The sequence below is a fragment of the Carcharodon carcharias genome, chromosome 9, assembly GCF_017639515.1.
Source record: "Carcharodon carcharias isolate sCarCar2 chromosome 9, sCarCar2.pri, whole genome shotgun sequence".
NCBI classification, from domain to species: Eukaryota; Metazoa; Chordata; class Chondrichthyes; order Lamniformes; family Lamnidae; genus Carcharodon; species Carcharodon carcharias.
Window position 1 is genome coordinate 999,490 of NC_054475.1, and position 16,744 is coordinate 1,016,233.

A 16,744-nucleotide genomic window follows, 5' to 3' on the forward strand; every position below is an offset into this window, starting at 1 on the left:
ATCTCTGTGCGCACTATCTGTGTGGGATATCTGTGTGGGCTATCTGTGTGGGATATCTGTGTGCGCTATCTGTGTGGGATATCTGTTTGCCCTATCTGTGTGGGATATCTGTGAGGGATATCTGTGTGCGCTTTCCGTGTGCCCTATTTGTGTGGGATATCTGAGTGGGCCATCCGTGTGGCCTAATTGTGGGGGCTATCGTATCTGTGTGTACTATCTGTGTGGGCTATCTCTGTGGGCTATCAATGTGGGCAATCTGTGTGTGCTATCTGTGAGCACTATCTGTGTGCGCTTTCTGTGTGCACTATCTGTGCGGGATATCTGTGTGCGCTATCTGTGTGTGCTATCTGGGAGTGCTATCTGTGAGTGCTATCTGTGTGGGCTATCTGTGTGTGCGCGATCTGTGTGGGATATCTGTTTGCCCTATCTGTGTGGGATATCTGTGAGGGATATCTGTGTGCGCTTTCTGTGTGCCCTATTTGTATGGGATATGTAAGTGGGCCATCCGTGTGGCCTAATTGTGGGGGCTATCGTATCTGTGTGTACTATCTGTGTGGGCTATCTCTGTGGGCTATCTGTGTGGGCAATCTGTGTGTGCTATCTGTGAGCACTATCTGTGTGCGCTTTCTGTGTGCACTATCTGTGCGGGATATCTGTGTGCGCTATCTGTGTGTGCTATCTGGGAGTGCTATCTGTGAGTGCTATCTGTGTGGGCTATCTGTGTGTGCGCGATCTGTGTGGGATATCTGTGTGCGCTATCTGTGTGTGCTATCTGTGGGACTATCTGTGTGTGCTATCTGTGTGGGCTATCTGTGTGTGTGCTATCTGTGTGGAGTATCTGTGTGGGCTATCTGTGGGCGCTATCTGTGTGTACTAACTTTGTGTGCTTTCTGTGTGTACTATCTGTGTGTGCTATCTGTGTGTGCTATCTGTGTGTACTATCTGAGTGTACTATTTGTGTGTGATATCTGTGTGGGCTATCTGTGTGTGATATCTGTGTGGGCTATCTGTGTATACCATATGCGTGTGCTATCTGTGTGTACTATCTGTGTGTACTATCTGTGTGTGATATCTGTGTGGGCTATCTGTGTGTGCTATCTGTGAGTGCTATCTGTGTGGGCTATCTGTGTGTACTATCTATGTGTGCTCTCTGTGTGTGCTATCTGTAAGTGCTATCTGTGAGTGCTGTCTTTGTGGGCTATCTGTGTGCGCTATCTGTGTGTGATATCTGTGTGGGTTATCTGTGTGTACTATCTGTGTGTACTATCTGTGTGTACTATCTGTGTGTACTATCTGTGTGCGCTATCTGTGTGCACTATCTGTGTGGGATATCTGTGTGCGCTATCTGTGTGCGCTATCTGTGTGCACTATCTATGTGGGATATCTGTGTGTGCTATCTGGGAGTGCTATCTTTGAGTGCTATCTGTGTGGGCTATATGTGTGCACGCGATCTGTGTGGGATATCTGTGTGCGCTATCTGTGTGTGCTATCTGTGTGGACTATCTGTGTGTGCTATCTGTGTGGGCTATCTGTGTGTGTGCTATCTGTGCGTAGTATCTCTGTGGGCTATCTGTGGGCGCTATCTGTGTTTGATATCTTTTTGTGCTATCTGTGTGTGCTATCTGTGTGGCCTATCTGTGTGTGCGCGATCTGTGTGGGATATCTCTGTGCGCTATTTGTGTTTGCTATCTGTATGGGCTATCTGTGTGTGCTATCTGTGACTGCTATCTGTGTGGGCTATCTGTGTGTGATACCTCTGTGTGCTATCTGTGTGGGCTAAATGTGTGTGCTATCTGTGTGGGCTATATGTGTCTGCCATCTGTGTGGGTTATCAGTGTGTTTGCTATCTGTGTGGAGTATCTCTGTGGGGTATCTGTGTGCGCTATCTGCGTGGCCTATCTGTGTGTGCGCGATTTGTGTGGGATATCTGTGTGCGCTATTTGTGTTTGCTATCTGTATGGCCGATCTGTGTGTGCTATCTGTCTGAGCTATCTGTGTGTGATACCTCTGTGTGCTATCTGTGTGGGCTATATGTGTGTGCTATCTGTGTGGGCTATATGTGGCTGCTATCTGTGTGGGCTATCAGTGTGTGTTCTATCTGTGAGGAGTATCTCTGTGGGCTATCTGTGTGCGCTATCATTGTGTGATATGTGCGTGGGCTATCTGTGTTTGCTATCTGTGTGGGCTATCAGTGTAGGCTATCTGTGTGGGCTATCTGTGTCTGCTATCTGTGTCGGCTATCTGTGTGTGCTATCGGTGTGTGCTATCTGTGTGTGCTATCAGTGTGGGTTATCTGTGTGTGCTATCTGTTTGTGCAATGTGTGTGTGGGCTATCTATGTGGGATATTTGGGTGTGCTATCTGTGTGTGCTATCTGTGTGTGCTATCAGTGTGCGCTATCTGTGTGCGCTATCTGTGTGTACTATCTGTGTGCGCTATCTGTGTGTGATATCAGTGTGGGCTTTCTTTGTGGGCTAACTGTGTATCCTATCAGTGTGTGCTATCTGTGTGTGATATCTGTGTGTTATATCTGTGTGTGCTATCTATGTGTGCTATCTTTGTTTGATATCTGTGTGGGCTATCTGTGTGTGCTATCTGTGTGCGCTATCTTTGTTTGATATCTGTGTGGGCTTTCTGTGTGAGCTATCTGTGTGTGCTATCAGTGTGTGCTATCTGTGTGTGCTATCTGAGTGGGCTATCTGTGTGTACTCTTTGTATGTGATATCTGTGTGTGCTATCTGTGCGCGCTATCTGTGTGTGAGATCGAAGTGTGATATCTCTGTGTATTATTTCTGTGCGCACTATCTGTGTGGGATATCTGAGTGCGCTATCTGTGTGGGATATCTGTGTGCGCTATCTGTGTGGGATATCTGTTTGCCCTATCTGTGTGGGATATCTGTGAGGGATATCTGTATGGGCTTACTTTGCGGGCTATCTGTGTATCCTATCAGTGTGTGCTATCTGTGTGTGCTATCTGTTTGACCAACTGTGTGTACTATCTGTGTGTGATATCTGTGTGTTATATCTGTGTGGGCTATCTGTGTGTGCGCGATCTCTGTCGGATATCTGTGTACGCTCTCTGTGTGTGCTATCTGTGTAGACTATCTGTGTGTGCTATCTGTATGGGCTATCTGTGTGTGTGCTATCTGTTTGGAGTATCTCTGTGGGCTATCTGTGGGCGCCACCTGTGTGTGATATCTGTGTGTGCCATCTGTGTGTGCTATCTGTGTGGCCTATCTGTGTGTGCGCGATCTGTGTGGGATATCTGTGCGCGCTATTTGTGTGTGCTATCTGTATGGGCTATCTGTGTTTGATATCTGTGACTGCTATCTGTGTCTGCTATCTGTGTGTGATATCTCTGTGTGCTAACTGTGTGGGCTATATGTGTGTGCTATCTGTGTGGGCTATATGTGTGTGCTATCTGTGTGGCCTTCACTGTGTGTGCTATCTGTGTGGAGTATCTCTGTGGGCTATCTGTGTGCACTAACAATGTGTGATATCTGTGTGGGCTATCTGTGTTTGCTATCTGTGTGGGCTATCTTTGTGTGCTATCTGTGTGTACTATCTGTGTGGGCTATCTCTGTGGGCTATCTGTGTGGGCAATTTGTGTGTGCTATCTGTGAGCACTATCTGTGTGCGCTATCTGTGTGCACTATCTGTGCGGGATATCTGTGTGCGCTATCTGTGTGTGCTATCTGGGAGTGCTATCTGTGAGTGCTATCTGTGTGGGCTATCTGTGTGTGCGCGATCTGTGTGGGATATCTGTGTGCGCTATCTGTGTGTGCTATCTGTGGGACTATCTGTGTGTGCTATCTGTGTGGGCTATCTGTGTGTGTGCTATCTGTGTGGAGTATCTCTGTGGGCTATCTGTGGGCGCTATATGTGTGTACTAACTTTGTGTGCTATCTGTGTGTACTATCTGTGTGTGCTATCTGTGTGTGCTATCTGTGTGTACTATCTGTGTGGGCTATTTGTGTGTGATATCTGTGTGGGCTATCTGTGTGTGATTTCTGTGTGGGCTATCTGTGTATACTATTTGCGTGTGCTATCTGTGTGTACTATCTGTGTGTACTATCTGTGTGTGAAATCTGTGTGGGCTATCTGTGTGTACTATCTGTGTGGGCTATCTGTGTGTGCTATCTGTGTGTGCTATCTGTGTGGGCTATCTGTGTGTACTATCTATGTGTGCTCTCTGTGTGTGCTATCTGTAAGTGCTATCTGTGAGTGCTGTCTTTGTGGGCTATCTGTGTGCGCTATCTGTGTGTGATATCTGTGTGGGATATCTGTGTGTACTATCTGTGTGTACTATCTGTGTGTACTATCTGTGTGCGCTATCTGTGTGCACTATCTGTGTGGGATATCTGTGTGCGCTATCTGTGTGCGCTATCTGTGTGCACTATCTGTGTGGGATATCTGTGTGTACTATCTGGGAGTGCTATCTGTGTGGGCTATCTGTGTGGGCTATCTGTGTGCGCGCGATCTGTGTGGGATATCTGTGTGCGCTATCTGTGTGTGCTATCTGTGTGGACTATCTGTGTGTGCTATCTGTGTGGGCTATCTGTGTGTGTGCTATCTGTGCGTAGTATCTCTGTGGGCTATCTGTGTGCGCGATCTCTGTCGGATATCTGTGTACGCTCTCTGTGTGTGCTATCTGTGTGGACTATCTGTGTGTGCTATCTGTGTGGGTTATCAGTGTGTGTGCTATCTGTGTGGAGTATCTCTGTGGGGTATCTGTGTGCACTATCTGTGTGGGATATCTGTGTGTGCTATCTGGGAGTGCTATCTGTGTGTGCTATCAGTGTGTGCTATCTGTGTGTGCTATCTGAGTGGGCTATCTGTGTGTACTCTTTGTATGTGATATCTGTGTGTGCTATCTGTGCGCGCTATCTGTGTGTGAGATCTAAGTGTGATATCTCTGTGTATTATCTCTGTGCGCACTATCTGTGTGGGATATCTGTGTGCGCTATCTGTGTGGGATATCTGTGTGCGCTATCTGTGTGGGATATCTGTTTGCCCTATCTGTGTGGGATATCTGTGAGGGATATCTGTGTGGGCTTTCTTTTTGGGCTATCTGTGTATCCTATCAGTGTGTGCTATCTGTGTGTGCTATTTGTTTGACCAACTGTGTGTACTATCTGTGTGTGATATCTGTGTGCGATATCTGTGTGGGCTATCTGTGTGTGCGCGATCTCTGTCGGATATCTGTGTACGCTCTCTGTGTGTGCTATCTGTGTGGAATATCTGTGTGTGCTATCTGTATGGGCTATCTGTGTGTGTGCTATCTGTTTGGAGTATCTCTGTGGGCTATCTGTGGGCGCCATCTGTGTGTGATATCTGTGTGTGCCATCTGTGTGTGCTATCTGTGTGGCCTATCTGTGTGTGAGCGATCTGTGTGGGATATCTGTGCGCGCTATTTGTGTGTGCTATCTGTATGGGCTATCTGTGTTTGCTATCTGTGACTGCTATCTGTGTCTGCTATCTGTGTGTGATATCTCTGTGTGCTAACTGTGTGGGCTATATGTGTGTGCTATCTGTGTGGGCTATATGTGTGTGCTATCTGTGTGGCCTTCACTGTGTGTGCTATCTGTGTGGAGTATCTCTGTGGGCTATCTGTGTGCGCTAACAATGTGTGATATCTGTGTGGGCTATCTGTGTTTGCTATCTGTGTAGGCTATCTTTGTGTGCTATCTGTGTGTACTATCTGTGTGGGCTATCTCTGTGGGCTATCTGTGTGGGCAATCTGTGTGTGCTATCTGTGAGCACTATCTGTGTGCACTATCTGTGTGCACTATCTGTGTGGGATATCTGTGTGCGCTATCTGTGTGTGCTATCTGGGAGTGCTATCTGTGAGTGCTATCTGTGTGGGCTATCTGTGTGTGCGCGATCTGTGTGGGATATCTGTGTGCGCTATCTGTGTGTGCTATCTGTGGGACTATCTGTGTGTGCTATCTGTGTGGGCTATCTGTGTGTGTGCTATCTGTTTGGAGTATCTCTGTGGGCTATCTGTGGGCGCTATCTGTGTGTACTAACTTTGTGTGCTTTCTGTGTGTACTATCTGTGTGTGCTATCTGTGTGTGCTATCTGTGTGTACTATCTGTGTGTACTATTTGTGTGTGATATCTGTGTGGGCTATCTGTGTGTGATTTCTGTGTGGGCTATCTGTGTATACTATTTGCGTGTGCTATCTGTGTGTACTATCTGTGTGTACTATCTGTGTGTGATATCTGTGTGGGCTATCTGTGTGTACTATCTGTGTGGGCTATCTGTGTGTGCTATCTGTGTGTGCTATCTGTGTGGGCTATCTGTGTGTACTATCTATGTGTGCTCTCTGTGTGTGCTATCTGTAAGTGCTATCTGTGAGTACTGTCTTTGTGGGCTATCTGTGTGCGCTATTTGTGTGTGATATCTGTGTGTGATATCTGTGTGTACTATCTGTGTGTACTATCTTTGTCTGCTATCTGTGTGTACTATCTGTGTGCGCTATCTGTGTGCACTATCTGTGTGGGATATCTGTGTGGGATATCTGTGTGTGCTATCTGGGAGTGCTATCTGTGAGTGCTATCTGTGTGGGCTATCTGTGTGCGCGCGATCTGTGTGGGATATCTGTGTGCGCTACCTGTGTGTGCTATCTGTGTGGACTATCTGTGTGTGCTATCTGTGTGGGCTATCTGTGTGTGTGCTATCTGTGCGTAGTATCTCTGTGGGCTATCTGTGGGCGCTATCTGTGTTTGATATCTTTTTGTGCTATCTGTGTGTGCTATCTGTGTGGCCTATCTGTGTGTGCGCGATCTGTGTGGGATATCTGTGTGCGCTATTTGTGTTTGCTATCTGTATGGGCTATCTGTGTGTGATACCTCTGTGTGCTATCTGTGTGGGCGAAATGTGTGTGCTATCTGTGTGGGCTATATGTGTCTGCCAACTGTGTGGGTTATCAGTGTGTGTGCTATCTTTGTGGAGTATCTCTGTGAGGTATCTGTGTGCGCTATCTGCGTGGCCTATCTGTGTGTGCGCGATTTGTGTGGGATATCTGTGTGCGCTATTTGTGTTTGCTATCTGTATGGCCGATCTGTGTGTGCTATCTGTCTGAGCTATCTGTGTGTGATACCTCTGTGTGCTATTTGTGTGGGCTATATGTGTGTGCTATCTGTGTGGGCTATATGTGGCTGCTATCTGTGTGGGCTATCAGTGTGTGTGCTATCTGTGAGGAGTATCTCTGTGGGCTATCTGTGTGCGCTATCATTGTGTGATATGTGCGTGGGCTATCTGTGTTTGCTATCTGTGTGGGCTATCAGTGTAGGCTATCTGTGTGGGCTATCTGTGTGTGCTATCTGTGTGGGCTATCTGTGTGTGCTATCTGTGTGTGCTATCTGTGTGTGCTATCAGTGTGGGTTATTTGTGTGTGCTATCTGTTTGTGCAATGTGTGTGTGGGCTATCTGTGTGGGATATTTGGGGTGTGCTATCTGTGTGTGCTATCTGTGTGGGTTATCTTTGTGTGCTATCTGTTTGTACTATGTGTGTGGGCTATCTGTGTGGGATATTTGAGTGTGCTATCTGTGTGTGCTATCTGTGTATGCTATCAGTGTGCGCTATCTGTGTGCGCTATCTGTGTGTGCTATCTGTGTGTACTATCTGTGTGCGCTATCTGTGTGTGATATCTGTGTGGGCTTTCTGTGTGGGCTATCTGTGTATCCTATCAGTGTGTGCTATCTGTGTGTGCTATCTGTAAGTGCTATCTGGGAGTGCTGTCTTTGTGGGCTATCTGTGTGCGCTATCTGTGTGTGATATCTGTGTGGGTTATCTGTGTGTACTATCTGTGTGTACTATCTGTGTCTGCTATCTGTGTGTACTATCTGTGTGCGCTATCTGTGTGCACTATCTGTGTGGGATATCTGTGTGCGCGCGATCTGTGTGTGCTATCTGTGTGGACTATCTGTGTGTGCTATCTGTGTGGGCTATCTGTGTGTGTGCTATCTGTGCGTAGTATCTTTGTGGGCTATCTGTGCGCGCTATCTGTGTTTGATATCATTTTGTGCTATCTGTGTGCACTATCTGTGTGCGCTATCTGCGTGGCCTATCTGTGTGTGCGCGATTTGTGTGGGATATCTGTGTGCGCTATTTGTGTTTGCTATCTGTATGGCCGATCTGTGTGTGCTATCTGTCTGAGCTATCTGTGTGTGATACCTCTGTGTGCTATCTGTGTGGGCTATATGTGTGTGCTATCTGTGTGGGCTATATGTGGCTGCTATCTGTGTGGGCTATCAGTGTGTGTGCTATCTGTGAGGAGTATCTCTGTGGGCTATCTGTGTGCGCTATCATTGTGTGATATGTGCGTGGGCTATCTGTGTTTGCTATCTGTGTGGGCTATCAGTGTAGGCTATCTGTGTGGGCTATCTGTGTGTGCTATCTGTGTCGGCTATCTGTGTGTGCTATCTGTGTGTGCTATCTGTGAGTGCTATCTGTGTGGGTTATCTGTGTGTGCTATCTGTTTGTGCAATGTGTGTGTGGGCTATCTATGTGGGATATTTGGGTGTGCTATCTGTGTGTGCTATCTGTGTGTGCTATCAGTGTGCGCTATCTGTGTGCGCTATCTGTGTGTACTATCTGTGTGCGCTATCTGTGTGTGATATCAGTGTGGGCTTTCTGTGTGGGCTATCTGTGTATCCTATCAGTGTGTGCTATCTGTGTGTGATATCTGTGTGTTATATCTGTGTGTGCTATCTATGTGTGCTATCTTTGTTTGATATCTGTGTGGGCTATCTGTGTGTACTATCTGTGTGCGCTATCTTTGTTTGATATCTGTGTGGGCTTTCTGTGTGAGCTATCTGTGTGTGCTATCAGTGTGTGCTATCTGTGTGTGCTATCTGAGTGGGCTATCTGTGTGTACTCTTTGTATGTGATATCTGTGTGTGCTATCTGTGCGCGCTATCTGTGTGTGAGATCTAAGTGTGATATCTCTGTGTATTATCTCTGTGCGCACTATCTGTGTGGGATATCTGTGTGCGCTATCTGTGTGGGATATCTGTGTGCGCTATCTGTGTGGGATATCTGTTTGCCCTATCTGTGTGGGATATCTGTGAGGGATATCTGTGTGGGCTTTCTTTTTGGGCTATCTGTGTATCCTATCAGTGTGTGCTATCTGTGTGTGCTATTTGTTTGACCAACTGTGTGTACTATCTGTGTGTGATATCTGTGTGCGATATCTGTGTGGGCTATCTGTGTGTGCGCGATCTCTGTCGGATATCTGTGTACGCTCTCTGTGTGTGCTATCTGTGTGGAATATCTGTGTGTGCTATCTGTATGGGCTATCTGTGTGTGTGCTATCTGTTTGGAGTATCTCTGTGGGCTATCTGTGGGCGCCATCTGTGTGTGATATCTGTGTGTGCCATCTGTGTGTGCTATCTGTGTGGCCTATCTGTGTGTGCACGATCTGTGTGGGATATCTGTGCGCGCTATTTGTGTGTGCTATCTGTATGGGCTATCTGTGTTTGCTATCTGTGACTGCTATCTGTGTCTGCTATCTGTGTGTGATATCTCTGTGTGCTAACTGTGTGGGCTATATGTGTGTGCTATCTGTGTGGGCTATATGTGTGTGCTATCTGTGTGGCCTTCACTGTGTGTGCTATCTGTGTGGAGTATCTCTGTGGGCTATCTGTGTGCGCTAACAATGTGTGATATCTGTGTGGGCTATCTGTGTTTGCTATCTGTGTAGGCTATCTTTGTGTGCTATCTGTGTGTACTATCTGTGTGGGCTATCTCTGTGGGCTATCTGTGTGGGCAATCTGTGTGTGCTATCTGTGAGCACTATCTGTGTGCACTATCTGTGTGCACTATCTGTGTGGGATATCTGTGTGCGCTATCTGTGTGTGCTATCTGGGAGTGCTATCTGTGAGTGCTATCTGTGTGGGCTATCTGTGTGTGCGCGATCTGTGTGGGATATCTGTGTGCGCTATCTGTGTGTGCTATCTGTGGGACTATCTGTGTGTGCTATCTGTGTGGGCTATCTGTGTGTGTGCTATCTGTTTGGAGTATCTCTGTGGGCTATCTGTGGGCGCTATCTGTGTGTACTAACTTTGTGTGCTTTCTGTGTGTACTATCTGTGTGTGCTATCTGTGTGTGCTATCTGTGTGTACTATCTGTGTGTACTATTTGTGTGTGATATCTGTGTGGGCTATCTGTGTGTGATTTCTGTGTGGGCTATCTGTGAATACTATTTGCGTGTGCTATCTGTGTGTACTATCTGTGTGTACTATCTGTGTGTGATATCTGTGTGGGCTATCTGTGTGTACTATCTGTGTGGGCTATCTGTGTGTGCTATCTGTGTGTGCTATCTGTGTGGGCTATCTGTGTGTACTATCTATGTGTGCTCTCTGTGTGTGCTATCTGTAAATGCTATCTGTGAGTACTGTCTTTGTGGGCTATCTGTGTGCGCTATCTGTGTGTGATATCTGTGTGTGATATCTGTGTGTACTATCTGTGTGTACTATCTTTGTCTGCTATCTGTGTGTACTATCTGTGTGCGCTATCTGTGTGCACTATCTGTGTGGGATATCTGTGTGGGATATCTGTGTGCGCTATCTGTGTGTGCTATCTGGGAGTGCTATCTGTGAGTGCTATCTGTGTGGGCTATCTGTGTGCGCGCGATCTGTGTGGGATATCTGTGTGCGCTACCTGTGTGTGCTATCTGTGTGGACTATCTGTGTGTGCTATCTGTGTGGGCTATCTGTGTGTGTGCTATCTGTGCGTAGTATCTCTGTGGGCTATCTGTGGGCGCTATCTGTGTTTGATATCTTTTTGTGCTATCTGTGTGTGCTATCTGTGTGGCCTATCTGTGTGTGCGCGATCTGTGTGGGATATCTGTGTGCGCTATTTGTGTTTGCTATCTGTATGGGCTATCTGTGTGTGATACCTCTGTGTGCTATCTGTGTGGGCGAAATGTGTGTGCTATCTGTGTGGGCTATATGTGTCTGCCAACTGTGTGGGTTATCTGTGTGTGTGCTATCTTTGTGGAGTATCTCTGTGGGGTATCTGTGTGCGCTATCTGCGTGGCCTATCTGTGTGTGCGCGATTTGTGTGGGATATCTGTGTGCGCTATTTGTGTTTGCTATCTGTATGGCCGATCTGTGTGTGCTATCTGTCTGAGCTATCTGTGTGTGATACCTCTGTGTGCTATTTGTGTGGGCTATATGTGTGTGCTATCTGTGTGGGCTATATGTGGCTGCTATCTGTGTGGGCTATCAGTGTGTGTGCTATCTGTGAGGAGTATCTCTGTGGGCTATCTGTGTGCGCTATCATTGTGTGATATGTGCGTGGGCTATCTGTGTTTGCTATCTGTGTGGGCTATCAGTGTAGGCTATCTGTGTGGGCTATCTGTGTGTGCTATCTGTGTGGGCTATCTGTGTGTGCTATCTGTGTGTGCTATCTGTGTGTGCTATCAGTGTGGGTTATTTGTGTGTGCTATCTGTTTGTGCAATGTGTGTGTGGGCTATCTGTGTGGGATATTTGGGGTGTGCTATCTGTGTGTGCTATCTGTGTGGGTTATCTTTGTGTGCTATCTGTTTGTACTATGTGTGTGGGCTATCTGTGTGGGATATTTGAGTGTGCTATCTGTGTGTGCTATCTGTGTATGCTATCAGTGTGCGCTATCTGTGTGCGCTATCTGTGTGTGCTATCTGTGTGTACTATCTGTGTGCGCTATCTGTGTGTGATATCTGTGTGGGCTTTCTGTGTGGGCTATCTGTGTATCCTATCAGTGTGTGCTATCTGTGTGTGCTATCTGTAAGTGCTATCTGGGAGTGCTGTCTTTGTGGGCTATCTGTGTGCGCTATCTGTGTGTGATATCTGTGTGGGTTATCTGTGTGTACTATCTGTGTGTACTATCTGTGTCTGCTATCTGTGTGTACTATCTGTGTGCGCTATCTGTGTGCACTATCTGTGTGGGATATCTGTGTGCGCGCGATCTGTGTGTGCTATCTGTGTGGACTATCTGTGTGTGCTATCTGTGTGGGCTATCTGTGTGTGTGCTATCTGTGCGTAGTATCTCTGTGGGCTATCTGTGGGCGCTATCTGTGTTTGATATCATTTTGTGCTATCTGTGTGCACTATCTGTGTGCACTATCTGTGTGGCCTATCTGTGTGTGCTATCTGGGAGTGCTATCTGTGAGTGCTATCTGTGTGGGCTATCTGTGTGCGCGCGATCTGTGTGTGCTATCTGTGTGGACTATCTGTGTGTGCTATCTGTGTGGGCTATCTGTGTGTGTGCTATCTGTGCGTAGTATCTCTGTGGGCTATCTGTGGGCGCTATCTGTGTTTGATATCATTTTGTGCTATCTGTGTGTGCTATCTGTGTGGCCTATCTGTGTGTGCGCGATCTGTGTGGGATATCTGTGAGCGCTATCAGTGTTTGCTATCTGTGTGTGCTATCTGGGTGCGTTATCTGTTTGGGCTATCTGTTTGGGATATCTGTGTGGTATATCTGTGCTGCTATCTGTGTGTGCTATCTGTGTGGGTTATCTGTGTGGGCTATCTGTGTGTACTATCTGTGCGCGCTATCTGTGTGTGAGATCTAAGTGTGATATCTCTGTGTATTATCTCTGTGCGCACTATCTGTGTGGGATATCTGTGTGGGCTATCTGTGTGGGATATCTGTGTGCGCTATCTGTGTGGGATATCTGTTTGCCCTATCTGTGTGGGATATCTGTGAGGGATATCTGTGTGCGCTTTCCGTGTGCCCTATTTGTGTGGGATATCTGAGTGGGCCATCCGTGTGGCCTAATTGTGGGGGCTATCGTATCTGTGTGTACTATCTGTGTGGGCTATCTCTGTGGGCTATCAATGTGGGCAATCTGTGTGTGCTATCTGTGAGCACTATCTGTGTGCGCTTTCTGTGTGCACTATCTGTGCGGGATATCTGTGTGCGCTATCTGTGTGTGCTATCTGGGAGTGCTATCTGTGAGTGCTATCTGTGTGGGCTATCTGTGTGTGCGCGATCTGTGTGGGATATCTGTGTGCGCTATCTGTGTGTGCTATCTGTGGGACTATCTGTTTGTGCTATCTGTGTGGGCTATCTGTGTGTGTGCTATCTGTGTGGAGTATCTGTGTGGGCTATCTGTGGGCGCTATCTGTGTGTACTAACTTTGTGTGCTTTCTGTGTGTACTATCTGTGTGTGCTATCTGTGTGTGCTATCTGTGTGTACTATCTGTGTGTACTATTTGTGTGTGATATCTGTGTGGGCTATCTGTGTGTGATATCTGTGTGGGCTATCTGTGTATACCATATGCATGTGCTATCTGTGTGTACTATCTGTGTGTACTATCTGTGTGTGATATCTGTGTGGGCTATCTGTGTGGGCTATCTGTGTGTGCTATCTGTGAGTGCTATCTGTGTGGGCTGTCTGTGTGTACTATCTTTGTGTGCTCTCTGTGTGTGCTATCTGTAAGTGCTATCTGTGAGTGCTGTCTTTGTGGGCTATCTGTGTGCGCTATCTGTGTGTGATATCTGTGTGGGTTATCTGTGTGTACTATCTGTGTGTACTATCTGTGTCTGCTATCTGTGTGTACTATCTGTGTGCGCTATCTGTGTGCACTATCTGTGTGGGATATCTGTGTGCGCTATCTGTGTGCGCTATCTGTGTGCACTATCTGTGTGGGATATCTGTGTGTGCTATCTGGGAGTGCTATCTGTGTGCACTATCTGTGTGGGATATCTGTGTGTGCTATCTGTGTGCGCTATCTGTGTGTGCTATCTGTGTGCACTATCTGTGTGTGCTATCTGTTTGGGCTATCTGTGTGTGTGTGTGCTATCTGTGCGTAGTATCTCTGTGGGCTATCTGTGGGCGCTATCTGTGTTTGATATCATTTTGTGCTATCTGTGTGTGCTATCTGTGTGGCCTATTTGTGTGTGCGCGATCTGTGTGGGATATCTGTGTGCGCTATTTGTGTTTGCTATCTGTATGGGCTATCTGTGTGTGCTATCTGTGACTGCTATCTGTGTGGGCTATCTGTGTGTGATACCTCTGTGTGCTATCTGTGTGGGCGAAATGTGTGTGCTATCTGTGTGGGCTATATGTGTCTGCCAACTGTGTGGGTTATCAGTGTGTGTGCTATCTGTGTGGAGTATCTCTGTGGGGTATCTGTGTGCGCTATCTGCGTGGCCTATCTGTGTGTGCGCGATTTGTGTGGGATATCTGTGTGCGCTATTTGTGTTTGCTATCTGTATGGCCGATCTGTGTGTGCTATCTGTCTGAGCTATCTGTGTGTGATACCTCTGTGTGCTATCTGTGTGGGCTATATGTGTGTGCTATCTGTGTGGGCTATATGTGGCTGCTATCTGTGTGGGCTATCAGTGTGTGTGCTATCTGTGAGGAGTATCTCTGTGGGCTATCTGTGTGCGCTATCATTGTGTGATATGTGCGTGGGCTATCTGTGTTTGCTATCTGTGTGGGCTATCAGTGTAGGCTATCTGTGTGGGCTATCTGTGTGTGCTATCTGTGTGGGCTATCTGTGTGTGCTATCTGTGTGTGCTATCTGTGTGTGCTATCTGTGTGGGTTATCTGTGTGTGCTATCTGTTTGTGCAATGTGTGTGTGGGCTCTCTATGTGGGATATTTGGGTGTGCTATCTGTGTGTGCTATCTATGTGTGCTATCAGTGTGCGCTATCTGTGTGCGCTATCTGTGTGTACTATCTGTGTGCGCTATCTGTGTGTGATATCAGTGTGGGCTTTCTGTGTGGGCTATCTGTGTATCCTATCAGTGTGTGCTATCTGTGTGTGATATCTGTGTGTTATATCTGTGTGTGCTATCTATGTGTGCTATCTTTGTTTGATATCTGTGTGGGCTATCTGTGTGTACTATCTGTGTGCGCTATCTTTGTTTGATATCTGTGTGGGCTTTCTGTGTGAGCTATCTGTGTGTGCTATCAGTGTGTGCTATCTGTGTGTGCTATCTGAGTGGGCTATCTGTGTGTACTCTTTGTATGTGATATCTGTGTGTGCTGTGTGCGCTATCTGTGTGTGAGATCTAAGTGTGATATCTCTGTGTATTATCTCTGTGCGCACTATCTGTGTGGGATATCTGTGTGCGCTATCTGTGTGGGATATCTGTGTGCGCTATCTGTGTGGGATATCTGTTTGCCCTATCTGTGTGGGATATCTGTGAGGGATATCTGTGTGGGCTTTCTTTGTGGGCTATCTGTGTATCCTATCAGTGTGTGCTATCTGTGTGTGCTATCTGTTTGACCAACTGTGTGTACTATCTGTGTGTGATATCTGTGTGTTATATCTGTGTGGGCTATCTGTGTGTGCGCGATCTCTGTCGGATATCTGTGTACGCTCTCTGTGTGTGCTATCTGTGTGGAATATCTGTGTGTGCTATCTGTATGGGCTATCTGTGTGTGTGTTATCTGTTTGGAGTATCTCTGTGGGCTATCTGTGGGCGCCATCTGTGTGTGATATCTGTGTGTGCCATCTGTGTGTGCTATCTGTGTGGCCTATCTGTGTGTGCGCGATCTGTGTGGGATATCTGTGCGCGCTATTTGTGTGTGCTATCTGTATGGGCAATCTGTGTTTGCTATCTGTGACTGTTATCTGTGTCTGCTATCTGTGTGTGATATCTCTGTGTGCTATCTGTGTGGGCTATATGTGTGTGCTATCTGTGTGGGCTATATGTGTGTGCTATCTGTGTGGCCTTCACTGTGTGTGCTATCTGTGTGGAGTATCTCTGTGGGCTATCTGTGTGCGCTAACAATGTGTGATATCTGTGTGGGCTATCTGTGTTTGCTATGTGTGTGGCTATCAAAGTGGGCTATCTGTGTGGGCTATCTGTGTGTGCTATCTGTGTGGTCTATCTGTGTGTGCTATCTGTGTGGGCTATCTGTGTGTGCTATCTGTGTGCGCTATCTGTTTGGGCTATCTGTGTGGGATATCTGTGTGTGCTATTTGTGTGTGCTATCTGTGTGGGTTATCTGTGTGTGCTATCTGTTTGTGCTATGTGTGTGGGCTATCTGTGGGGGATATTTGAGTGTGCTATCTGTGTGTGCTATCTGTGTGTGCTATCTGTGTGTGCTATCTGTGTGTACTATCTGTGTGCGCTATCTGTGTGTGATATCAGTGTGGGCTTTCTTTGTGGGCTATCTGTGTATCCTATCAGTGTGTGCTATCTGTGTGTGATATCTGTGTGTTATATCTGTGTGTGCTATCTATGTGTGCTATCTTTGTTTGATATCTGTGTGGGCTATCTGTGTGTACTATCTGTGTGCGCTATCTTTGTTTGATATCTGTGTGGGCTTTCTGTGTGAGCTATCTGTGTGTGCAATCAGTGTGTGCTATCTGTGTGTGATATCTGTGTGTGCTATCTGTGCGCGCTATCTGTGTGTGAGATCTAAGTGTGATATCTCTGTGTATTATCTCTGTGCGCACTATCTGTGTGGGATATCTGTGTAGGCTATCTGTGTGGTATATCTGTGTGCGCTATCTGTGTGGGATATCTGTTTGCCCTATCTGTGTGGGATATCTGTGAGGGATATCTGTGTGCGCTTTCTGTGTGCCCTATTTGTGTGGGATATCTGAGTGGGCCATCCGTGTGGTCTTTTTGTGGGGGCTATCTATGTTGGCTGTCTGTGTGTGCTATCTGTGTGGGTTATCTGTGTGGGATATCTGAGTGGGATATCTGTGTGGGCGATCTGTGTGGGCTATCTCTGTGTGCTATCTGTGTGGGATATCTGTGTGGGATATCTGTGTGGGCTATATAT